Below are 12,897 nucleotides of genomic sequence, written 5' to 3'. Positions count from 1 at the left end.
ACGGGCCCAGCCGCTCCGCGGCATGCGGGATCCTCCCGGACCGGGGCACGAACCCGCGTCCCCCGCATCGGCAGGCGGACTCCCAACCACTGCGCCACCAGGGAAGCCCTATTGTCATTTTTAAAATTAATAAATATGTCAGGTAATAATGCTTCAGTTTTATTTATTTTTTTAGCTGTAAAATATCTTTCTTTTTTAAATTGAAGTATATTGATTTACAACACTATGTGAGTTCCAGATCCTGGAATGCTTCACAAATTTTCAGGGGCCATGCTAATCTTCTTTGTATCGTTCCAGTTTTAATATACATGCTGCCAAAGCTAGTACTCAGTTTTAGTTTCTAATATGGTAAATATTAATAAGTATAACCCACACAAACAAAAGCTCATTGACATCCTCAATAAATTTTAAGAGTGTGAAAGAATTCTGAGACCAAAAAGCTTGAAAAGTTTCCTTACCCCACTGTTCTACCCATTCCAATTTGAAGACTATGCCCTCTTAAAGAAATTAAAGGTTTCATTAAGTTGTTATAGGAAGTAACATGTATAACACGGTAGTTAATGGCCTAGGATTGGCAATCAGATTGACCTGGATTTAATTCCTGGCCCTACTACTTACTAGTTTTGCTATGTTCAACAAGTTTTTGAACCTTTCTGTACCTCAATTCCTCGTGTGTCAGATGGATATAATCATACTTCCTACCTTATGAGAACTAAATGGCAAAACTTGTTATCTAGAATAATCATTGCAATCACAAAAATTTATACTAATGTCTGAGAGTAATATGGTGCTACTATACCAATGGGAGGTATTCTAAAGCCTTGAAATTCTCTTCCTTCATCAGAAGTAGTTTTTTCCAAATGAACTGCAATACTATCAGTTTTTCTCCAAACCAACCTAGAAATTTGTTAAGATTTCCGAGTGGTAGCAGCATTAAACATCAAATATTTTTCTGTTGTAAAATCAAAGAGCATGTATTATGCCTACATGATAGGTCGATTTTCTTAGGACATCTCTGTAATAACATCCATATTTGGGAAAAGGCCCAACTGCAAAGGATGAATCAATGAGTTAACATGAGCAGATGAGCAAAGCGATTACCAAGCACTGATTCTGAGGATGAGCTTAGCAGTTATCTGGTGATGACACTCCCATGTTTCAAAATTGCTTTTACTGCAGGTATACAATGTAATAGACCCAATCAGAAAACTTTTCTTTGTCAATGCCACTTTGGACATTGTAAGTCACAGAGCATTTGAAACATGTTTTTACATATTAAGCCTATATAAAACACTATAAAATTGACATAATTATGGTTGGATCTATGATAATACTAATTCTTCACTCAGTGTTATTGACAAATAGCAGGAACTTCTTCATATATATCTGAGGGTGCCCCATGAATGTACTTGGATTAATATCTTATTAAGGCACGTGTAGCTAATTACAATCAGATATAGTTTGCTTTTCAAGCACTCATCTACCTTTAAGACTTTAAAGTCATCATTAAAATCTGACATTAATTTATCTTCAAGTTTGCTGACTCTATCATTTCCATTTTTCTGCTGCCCATCTAGTGGTTTTTATTTTAATATCAGATGGTGTACTTTTTGCTGTAAAATTTCCATGTGATCCTTTTTATAATTTGTTTCTCTGCTGAGAACTTTTATCTTTCCATTCAGTTCAAGCGTGTTTACCTCATGAAGCGTAATTATAATAGCTGCATTTACATCTGATAATTCCAACATCTGGGTAATCTGGAGGCTGGCATCTCTTGATATTTTTTTCTTTAGAAAAAATATTCTTGGTTCTTCCTAGTTATATAATTTTGGATATTAGGTTATACCAACTCTGGATCTTGTTGGAACTTGGGGGAAAACATTTTATTTGTTTTTGTTTGTTTGTTTGTTTAAACAGGCAATCAACCCAATTAGGCTCAGATTGCATATTCTGTCTCACTTGTTGAGAGTGGTGGTTCCGATCTCAGTTTCATTTTCAAAGACTTTGCTATGGTGCCTTGGGTCCATCCTGTGCATGCCAGCTCAGGAGTGAGCCCAGGATGTGTGGAACGTCATACACAGAATTAGATTTTCCAACTGTCAGGATTTCTCTCAGCATCTCTTCAAGATTTTCCCACTTTCCCCAACCCCATGCTCTCTGGCTCAAAGGAGACTCTTTTTCTGGTTCCTCTGGCCAGAAAGCTGGATTTCTCTGAATTTTAGCTAGTCATGTCTCCAGTGCCGTGCAGCTCCACAAGTGGGGCCCACCCTTAAGGCAAAAGCTGTAAGAGAAAAGAGAAAAAAATGGGAAACATCCTCATACAGGTTGCTTTTCCAAGTTTTGACACTCCTTCACAATCTACCTGCCTTTGTTTACTTTCCAGAGTTCTTAGGTACTTGACTTTCACATTTGCTCCAGAGGTTTTTAGTTGTCGTTAGCAAGACAGACAGACTTGAGTGGTTTTGGCCCACCTCAGCTGGAACCAGAAGTTTCCCTGCCTACTTCTCCAAATGTTTATCTTCCACCACTCTCCCTGGTCACTTACTCTACACCAGCCTTTCTCTTCTTAACAGGCTCCTGAATGGCCAAGTTTGCACCTACAGCAAGCCATGCTACTTGCTCTTCCCTCTATGTAAAATCTGTTTCCCCACTCTAAAATGCAAACTCTATGAACTTTCCTGACTTCTACACTACCGTAATTCCAACCGGACACGGAAAGCATGCAACACATACTTGTCGGGTGGCTGGTTGGCCTGCTTAACTGAGAACCAATTACTTTGAACAGTCCGGGTATTCTAGTTCAAGCAAAAATAAAATAAAAGTTTATTGAATTGATTTAATAATAAACTAGTAAATAAAAGAGCTCTCATTCTGAGTCTTGATATGAAAATGCGTGCCAACATCTTACCATCTTACCTGTCAAGAAGTTTGCAAGATATAGAGTTTTCTTTTTCTCTTTTATGGCTCAAACAATTAAGTATTTCTCTTTGCAATTCATTTTGCATGACTTACAGCTGGTACTGAGGTTTGCTTTTCTTCTGTCAGTAATAAAGAATATCTGTATGACTTCATTACGCATTAGTTGTTTAAGCTTTGGGTTTTGTTCACTTTGTAAATTTGATTCTGTTTAACAGGTAGCAGGCTGCCCTGTTCATATCCAGTTCTACTTACTAGTTGTCAGACTTGAGAAATTAACGTACTCTGACCCTCAGTTTTTGTGCAGAAAATGAGATACAACTACCTACCTTGAAGGGTGGGTAAAGCCTGTGAAATATGTACCACAGTGTCTGGCACATACTTCAGACTCAAACGAATATTATTTTCCTATCCCTCTACCAGCCCTCCAGTACTAAGAGTTAGTTTGAGCTCTCCCATGCTTTTCTTCCTGCCTTCGCTTCTTTTCTTACTTCACCTTCCTCTCTCTCTCTGTGCTATTTTATTTTAGTCTCTAGGTACCTGACATCACAGAATTCCCATGAATTTTAAGTACGTGTCTTCAGATTTTCTGAGGTAGAACTGTGTTTAACTTTAGTGATATTTTTGTTTTAACCTTATTGGATTTTTTTTATAGAAACAAAGGCTTAAGTCTTCTCCAAGGACAGCTAAACACATTAAACGATGTCTGCCGAGTCTGGCAAAAGGGACATTTTACCTCACACCTACTATTTTACCAAAGACTAAAACTCATTTTCTCTTTCAAATGTTCATTTAATATACAATACTAATAGTCATAACAAGCCCATGCATTATTCATATGAGTTGTGATGGCTGTACACGGTAAACAAAATATTAGCTATTTAATTACTTAAGGAACGCTTGTGGTTCCCTTGTTGAGGATAACCATGTAAAATGTTTTCCTGCCAAAGATGTCTTCATGGAAATACTGAATAAAACTGAGAAGTTTGCTAATTTTCGTATCCATGAAATTTAAATACATTTCTCTTCCTTACAGTAAGGATTAGAAAACTAGGAAATGTCTAATTTCAAAAGCATGATTATAACGGAAAAGGGAAGCATAAACATAAACATAAGCATAGGTAGTATTGTCATACTTAAAAAATTTTTTACAGATTATATTTTTGGTGAGTTTCACAATATCTACAGGTCATATTTACCTGTAAATATATCAAATAGAAAAACATAACTAACTCAATTTTTCCCCAGTCTCAGCTGTTTCAAGAAGAGTAAACACTGCGGTGAAAATGTGGCTTATTTCCCTGAAAATTAGGTTGACGGCTTATTTATCAATGCTTAAAGAAGCAATTCACAATAATATTGGACTGTATGGATTTTCAAATTCCAGTGAGGTAGGTTCAGGAGATATTCCCAGTAAGCGAAGTTTAACCCTTAGGCCAAGACCAATGGATACAAGTAATATTTTTTCCTAAACTGACTTGGCAATTCTTCTCACGTTAGGGAAACCCAGTCAGCTACCTTAAATTCTTTCCAAAGCAAAGTAAAATGTGTTTAAAAAAAAAAAAAAAGCCTTGGACTCAGAATAAAAACAAAATGCAAAACTGTCAAGGAAATGTCTTTTAAACCACTTATAATTCTATTTTCTAAAAAGCTAAAGTTAACATTTTCTTTCAAAATTTTATGTCCAATTATACATACCTGCCCTGATAGGAAGAAGAAACTGATCAATAGCAAATACAAGTTAATAATAAATATTCCTGATAAGTAGTTGCAAATTTCTACTGTATCAACTTAATTTAATTATACTATTTTCCCTTGATCACAAAGTTAAACTTCTGGGATCTTGAAATGGGGTAGGAGAAGAGTGGGGGGGTGTCCCTCTTTGTGAACAAATATTTCTTTTACTACTTAGATATTTATACATTTCCACAGGTTTTTGCTCAAGTTAAGAATATAAAGAACTAGGCCATAAATTTCACCTTTTGTTTCTTGAGGTAACTCAAAATTTACAACTTGTTTCCCATCAATAAATCGTAAGTGACATTTCCTTTCAGCTTTACAGTAGTGTTTCAGGCCATAACAGAACTTTAACTTCTACTGAAGTGATATCAAATATTGCCAAAGTACAATCACACACATTTAGTAAGATTGTAAGAAATTTAAAAATGAACTCTGAAAATGAAGAGAAACAGATTGTTTATATAGATTTGGCCAAACCAATTTAGAAAATTAAGTAACTTAGAACACTGTGACTATTTTGAGTGGTATTCTTAAAAATTCTATCTAGATACACCAATAATGATCTTAAAAACTCAAGAATTAATATAGAGTTGTAAAAGGTGAGAATAAAATTTTATAGAGGATAATGAGTGCACCTTGCTGATTAAAAGGATGAAAAGTTCTAACTACTGTTTCAGGGGGTCTGTTCAATTCTCACCTTCCCAGTGAGGCCTATTCTGGACTTACCCTATTCAACACTGCAATCTCTCTACCTCTGCGTACCTGGTCTTCCGTACCCTGTTCTACGTTTTCCCCCCATAGCATTTATTAACTTACATATGGTATGTTGATTGTTCATTATCTATTATTCCTTGCTAGAATGTGAGATCCATGAAGACAGGAATCCACTGTTCACCCATTTGTATCCCAAGCATCTATAACAGTGCCTGACCTATATCAAGTGCTCAATAACTATTGAGTGACTTGCAGTTTAGTTTCCTTATTGCATCATGTTGTTTAAAGATGTCACTTTCTGTTTTGCTTTATTCTTAACTCCTTCCTTGCTCAAGAGAGCCTTCCCTGATCCTTCCAAAGCATAAGTCAGAATGTAATTAATTATGCTATGGTAACAAGTTGTCCCAAAATCTCAGTTTATGTCAATATGTTTACTTCTTGCTCATGCTAATATCTAACACATTCAATGTAGGGAGAGAATCTGAGGAAGTTTTGCTCATATAGTCACTCAAGACCCAAGCTGACAGAGTTGCACCATCTGGAACATGTCATGTACTCGGTCACTGTAGTAGAGAGAAGCCTAAGGATTGTACAAGGGATTTTATTTACAATGCCTTTCCTTGGAAGTGTCACATCACTTTCAGTGCTATTTTGTTGGAATAAACTAGTTACAATGGCTCCATCTAACTTCAAAGGGGTGAAAATTTAGAGGAGCATATGGAATGTTTGGTAATCATTACAGTATCACATATTATAACTTTTTAAATAAGGTCTATTTCCTCTACTGGAGTGGAAACTCCTCAAGGGCAAGAGAGGGTGTCGTTTTGATCTCTAATGTATTCCAAACATCTGTTATATATAGTGAGGACTTGATAAATACTTGTCAAATAAAAAGTTTAAAACCAAATATTAAAAATAATTAACCTTTTTAATTTTTTAAAGAAAAAATACTCTCCATAATAAAGCATTTGTTTTTACGTCCATCAGTAGCCAAATGGAATTTGATATAAACATTTCCAATATACCAACTTTGGATAAATGCACAACTTAGAAAATAACTCAATAATGCATGCATCAAGATGCTACCAACAAATTCATTAACATCCAAGATTCATTACTGTATGTCAAAGGTCATCCAGGGTTAACATTATTTTCATTACGATGAACTGTAAAATTCCAGTGAGAACTGTTTGCCTGAATCAAACTATTTAATCTCTAAAATCGGAACCTAGCACTCTCACCACCCACCCAGACCTCCCTACACTCACACACATGCACACACACTTAAAAACTGCCCATTAAGGCATTATAATGGAAAAAGAAAATAGAAACTGAATGAGCATTTGTAAACGTGGGATATCATTTAGACAACTGTATAAAGTAGGCAGAAAATCCTAAAAGTGTACATAAATAAAAGCCAATAAATGATAAGCTACAGAAAGCCACATCTAAACATTTTAAGATAATCTCACTACAGTAAACAGATTTGACAAACTGAAACACTAGAGCCATGACTATAGGCCTTGTTCCATTCCAGCACAAACAAAATCTCTAACCATTTTAAGAACAGATGAGAATCCACATGCAACAAAGGAGATATAAATTACTTTTAATTAAAAAAATGAAAAATATAAATCCTTGTTAAACACTTCATTTAAAAATATGCAGCTTTATTTTAAAATGTGGTAATGCTCAAAGATGGCAGTTGACTTCACTCATATATGTAAAAATGTTCATAAAGTATCAATACATTGGTTTGTAAGTTATGTACTGCCCTCCAGCTAAACTTTTTTCCACCAAATTCTCAAGTAACTGTTAAAAAAAAAGAGATCTATGTTCTAAGCCCACCATTATACTAATCATGGTTAAGTTCCAGAGCTAAAGGTGAACCATTCATGAAATAGTTTTGGATGTGATAGAAGTCTCATGAGCACACAGATGTAAAAACAACTAAGTGATAAACCAGCAGTGGCTTTTTTTCTGTTTTCCAGGTGTTAAACTAATTCACTCTAAATTGAGCAACTGTTTGGGAATTATAAAAAGTGAAAAGCTCACCCTTCTTTTCCAACCTATAAAGAGAAATAGAAAGGTGATGATGAAATTCACTACTAATACAGTGTTTCACACATTCTGTTTAACACCTAATTCCAAAATACAAATGTTTGAAATGGTTTTTGAAGAGAAATATCTACAATGTTAAGCTTGTCTATGCTAAATAAATGTAACCGTTTTATTTACTTAGACATGTATTATTCTGATGCTAACAATATTTAAACGTCCATGACTGACCCACTGAATTGGAAAGGGCTCTCAATAACTGCACATAATCTGCATCTGTAGTGTTAGAAAGAATCCAGTCACTGTCTATTCTCTGATGTAATTTAACATTCTACAAATCCGTGATGGAAATACTAAGCTTAAAGTCCTGGAGAGTATGCCCAGTACAAATTTCATTTTTTGAAGAAAATATATACATGAATATACAGAAAAAAATGATTGTATAGTCACTAAAGCATTAATAATAGCTGTTTCCAGGTGGTGAGATTATCACTGAAGATTTTGTTATGGGAAACTATTCTCAAAAAAGCTAACTAAGAACCAAAGGGTATTACCACCAATGAAACTATTGTCCTTTACTGACTTTACATAACAAACTTTTAAAGCTACCAACACATGTGAATTTGTCAGAATGGCTACATACAGTCTGATATATTGTGTCGGCCAAAAAGTTCGTTCGGGTTTTTGGGTAAGATGTTAAATACCCGAACAAACTTTTGGGCCAACCCAATACTTGAAGAAGGAAGATCTCTTAAAAAATGGAAAAATACCAAGATCATGGTCATAAAGGAATAGATTTGCTCTAAAATTAAAAACAACTGATAATCATTAGGCTTCCTATAGATACATAATTCTATAGGAAAATCGGTCTCTAACAAGTCATCTTTAAAAGTTTTAAAATGTTTTCCTCTATTATCTTTTTTGCTAGTTTTTTAGGTACTTATACCAGTTTAGACTGAATATTTATATTATTTTTTCCATTCACAAACATTTCTCTCTGCACTAGTAACAGCACTGCTAATCAAAACTTACACTTAAGCCATTTAAGACTAAGTTTTAGATCTGTGGCTAATTATCTGGCAAGAATAAAAGAACAAGAAAGTTTCACATTAGCAGCAAATTGACTAGATTTAAGGGTCTTGATTTTTTGTAAGCCTTTGGAAGCCTGCATGTTAAACACTGGTGATTTTTATATTCTCAATGGAAATGGTGATGGCATTCACTTAACCAAGCTAGCCCAAATTAAGAGTTGTGAGAACACGCAATAAAAACAAAATTGTCAGTAAATTCCTATTTTTCAGACATCACCAAGATCATCTTATAAATCAGAATACTTTTAGACTCCAGTATAGTTTTCAACCATACTTACGATACCTAAAAAGAAAAAATGTGTGTACACACATATACTTTTCATACCTCTTTACATTATATATTCACATTTACTTTAAAAAAAGTCACATGGAGAAAATGTAAACCTGAAATAACATTAAATTCTATTGTTACATAAATGATCTGCTTTATTTTCAAAACATTTGTACAAGCTACACTTTCACTTATTACCTTACTATGCTTTGTTGAAAGGATGTGCCTTACTTAGTCTTACTTAGTGCCTTACTTAGCTTTTAAGAATATTAGAAATAACAAGATTAAGTTCAAGTACACAAAGTCCTTTAGACTATCCTGGAATATCAATTTTTAAATGGCACAAGTCACAATGAGTAGATGAAGCTCCCCATATGTTGATGGCATACTACAGAATCATAAAGAATGGAAAAGCCACAAAATTGAAATCTGAGATATCAAATCCATTCTGGGGAATTATCTTCAGACATCTTAGTAAAAAAAATATATATGCACAATTTTTCAAGACTCGTGAACTTTTTAGGATTAGCATATTATTTAATGTGCTTGAAACAGGATATTAAGTGTTGACTAAGACACTAAAAAAGCTAAATGCCTCTCTCAAACATGAGTAGACTGATACTCTACTCCCAAACTGACAAGAGCCCATGTTTTTATATAACTGTAGGCTTTGAAGGACAGCAGGGAAAAAAAAAACCAACAAACCTTACAAAAACTTATCACATTTGGCTGCCCATCATTTAAAATGGCAATAAATCTAATCAATTTAAATTATAAATATTAAATATTCTCATTTAATAAAACACCCACACAATGACAAGAATGAGACTTTAATCAGTTTTAAGTGGAGTTTATAACACTAAGAGATAAAGGGTTGTTAACAAACACAATAACAAATGGACATCTGATTGGTATGAGGCATTATCCTGTACACATCGTAATTTTTTGTGTATCCTCAGTGCATAGCATTTACACACAGAGCCACTGCTGCACAGCACAAGAGTATCTGAAGAGGCTGAATCAGAGTAAGGCTGTTTAACAGACTGAAATTTTTTAGTATATATATTCTATATGAAAACAGATTGAACTTTTGAACTGGCAGGGTAGAAGGCAACTCTGCCAAACACTGCAGTTAAAGCCCCCACTTTAGTGCACAGTTCCACCCCTTCCATCTGCATGCATAACACATTAACAGTATTTAAAGGTAAACGAGGCACTTTGTGGCAACCACAGCCATCGTTATGAACATATTGCACAAATTTTCTAGAACTAAACAGTAACTTGTACCCTACTTTTATTTTTTAAAGCTGAAACATTTGATGCTGCCAGTAAACTCCACTTAAGTTTATAACCTGTGCCACAGCAAAGAATGGTGATGCTATTTATTCAACTACCCTTTAATAATTATGGCAAAAAATGTTCAAGAGGAGCTACAGAGGACTTGGGATGGTACAGGGCCCAATTGTAAGCTTTCTTAAAAGTGATGCCTTCAAGTAACTTCAGACATGTAAGCGGCTGCACATCCAAAAAGTCTAAGAAAACATTCCAGAAACTCAAAGAGATTACCTACAGAATGCATTTCAGGCTAATCATGAATACTGTCATAAATAAAGTTTTAATTAGGACTCAAAAACCTTTCAGTCATAGCAATTCTTGTCAAATTCTATGGGCGTGGTAACTGAAATAAAGGAGAGTAGTATGTATAATATATATTTATATATATATAATATATATAATGCCATTTTTCCATTTCCAATGACTACACCATAAAATGTAAGCAAGGCTTCTCAAAAACACTGAAACATTCAAAATCAAAACCCTCATTCAGACCTTCACATTCCAAAGGAAAAATAATAACAGTGCAAAGCCCATTATAATGTCATTATTTATGACCTGGCCCTCCATGTTACATATTGGAACCATACAAGTTACGCTTTAATATACTGTGCCCAAAACTGTAACAAATAACAGTATTAATAACCATCTTCGAAACATGAATAGTTGATTTTCATTTTAGTCAACAGTTTTCAGCTTTTATGAAAGACAAGGTGACATATAAATTTCAATGATGAGATCTTAGGAATAGGTGTCTCTAACTTTACCAATTTAACTTATGAGCAGTCAATCAATTCTCTATATATCAATGTTTAAATATAAATGTGTAAATCCTAACAGCTTTGTTAAAAATTTTAAAATTTTATTTGTTGAATGAAACTGATGAGGTATGGAAAACATGTCAAGATTATCTACGAAGAATATTTTAGATGAAGTTCTGCCTAATCTATTTACCATCAAACTCTATAAATGCTGCTCTAGGAGGTCCTATGCAATTTGTATTTGTAAATTAACTAGGTCAGACCACAGCTAGTGAACAATTTCAGCACCAATAAGTTATTGAAAATGAGATTTTACACCATTAAGAAATAAATTGGCTGGATGGTCAAATGTTTCAAGGTCAAGGTATCATTTGAAAGATACCAAATTTCTGGGGGAAAAATTCTTTTTAATCATATCTTCACATTAACTTTACAATAGTAGTTGTACTCTGCTTAAAATCATATGCAGTCTGGGCATATCAAATATATGATATTTAAGAAGTGAAATTGAAGCCCTTGTCCTAACTCTAGCACTATGAAGAAATGATTCAACACTGCACATTTAAAAAAATCTATTCTTTCAATAGCAAATTGATAAAAGCATTATGTGGGACAATTTCTACTGAAAAAGTAAATGACATTATTTGTGCAGTGTTGAAAATTTACTGCAACTCTAATTTCCTTTTTAACACAAATAACGTCCTTTTAAATATAAACATTATATGTATTCAGTATTCAAGTAAAATTCCCTAACAGTTAATGACATTTAAAAAATGTGCAAAACTGCAAAACTCATTGTAATGAATGTGTAAGGTCAAAAGGGTAGAACGGCTGACATCTATTGGATTGAATAAGTGCATCATAAATCTTTAAAGGAAAAAAAACCGCTTACTGTAGAATCTCAAATTGAAATTTCCTGTGCAGCATTACAAAACATTTTATATTTAATGAGAAAAAAGAAGCTTTTAGGCAGCACATGAAGCATCCACAGCAGGTATACGATTGAAAACTAATAAAATAAATGTAAGTTGTTGACTGATGTAGGTAATAATAGCATCTGACTTTTAGCACTGGCCTTGATTACACAGGAGATGGAGCAGTCATTACAATTGAGAAAACATATTTAATAAATCATTGTCAATTTTTATAATGTTTCAAGCCCATTCTTTGTCGATAGCCTCCACATTTATATGGTTAAGTCATTGTTGCTGTGTTTCTTATCTATGACCACATTATTTTTATATCCCTTCATTTGTGGATTCTTAAGATGTTGTGGAAGGTTCATTCCTGTACCCCTATATAGATTCACTCCCTCTAGCTGCCTTTTCTAGCACCAATATGCTTAAAAAAAATAAAATGCACAAATAACAAGCAGTGACAGCGGCCAATTCCTCAAATGTCCAGATTAACAACTGTAGCATGCTACAGAAAGGTGCGTGTAAATAGCTGGAGATGGTATATGGTCCAGAGTCCAGCGTAAAACATATTCCTTTCTGAGCATTCCCTCCATTCCCCTAACCCGAATACATGCATTAGAATGTAGCAAAACCCTTTAGAAACTCCTCTTAGCCAACTGCAAACTTATCTGTTGCCACAAGTGCAAAGGGGTAGGATGTGAACCTGTATATCACAAAGCTCTTTAGCCACTTCAGTTGGTGACAGAACACAAAATGAGAAATTCCTACGTATACACATCAGTCTGTCTCCACTTTTTATAAAACTGGAATAAAATGGGAAAGTGCCATCTTTATTTATCCTAATTGAATTTTAAATGTCCTTTTGACACAAAAAGGTATATACATGACACAGCTACACAACCTTTTTTCAACTGGACAACAAGTGTCAAAACCCTGTGGATGTATAGGGTAAAACAAGATTGGTCAGGAAAAGAGAATTGTTCCTATAACTGGTAATCTGACACAATGTCCTATTGCCATTAAAAAAAAAGGTCCATTTTCAGTTTATTCAAGTTTGTTTTCATGGTGTTTTATCCCTCTTGATAAAAAAAAAA

At 34.2% G+C, this 12,897-nt stretch overlaps 1 pseudogene; it reads right to left on the bottom strand.

Moving 5' to 3' along the window:
- Window positions 1-235: 235 nt before the first annotated feature.
- On the bottom strand, window positions 236-327 carry LOC117196445 (uncharacterized; annotated as a pseudogene).
- Window positions 328-12,897: the final 12,570 nt, after the last annotated feature.

The sequence above is a fragment of the Orcinus orca genome, chromosome 14 (genome assembly GCF_937001465.1).
Source record: "Orcinus orca chromosome 14, mOrcOrc1.1, whole genome shotgun sequence".
Classification (NCBI taxonomy): Eukaryota; Metazoa; Chordata; class Mammalia; order Artiodactyla; family Delphinidae; genus Orcinus; species Orcinus orca.
The sequence above is the reverse complement of the archived record's forward strand: the minus strand, read 5'-3'. Positions and strand labels throughout refer to the sequence as shown.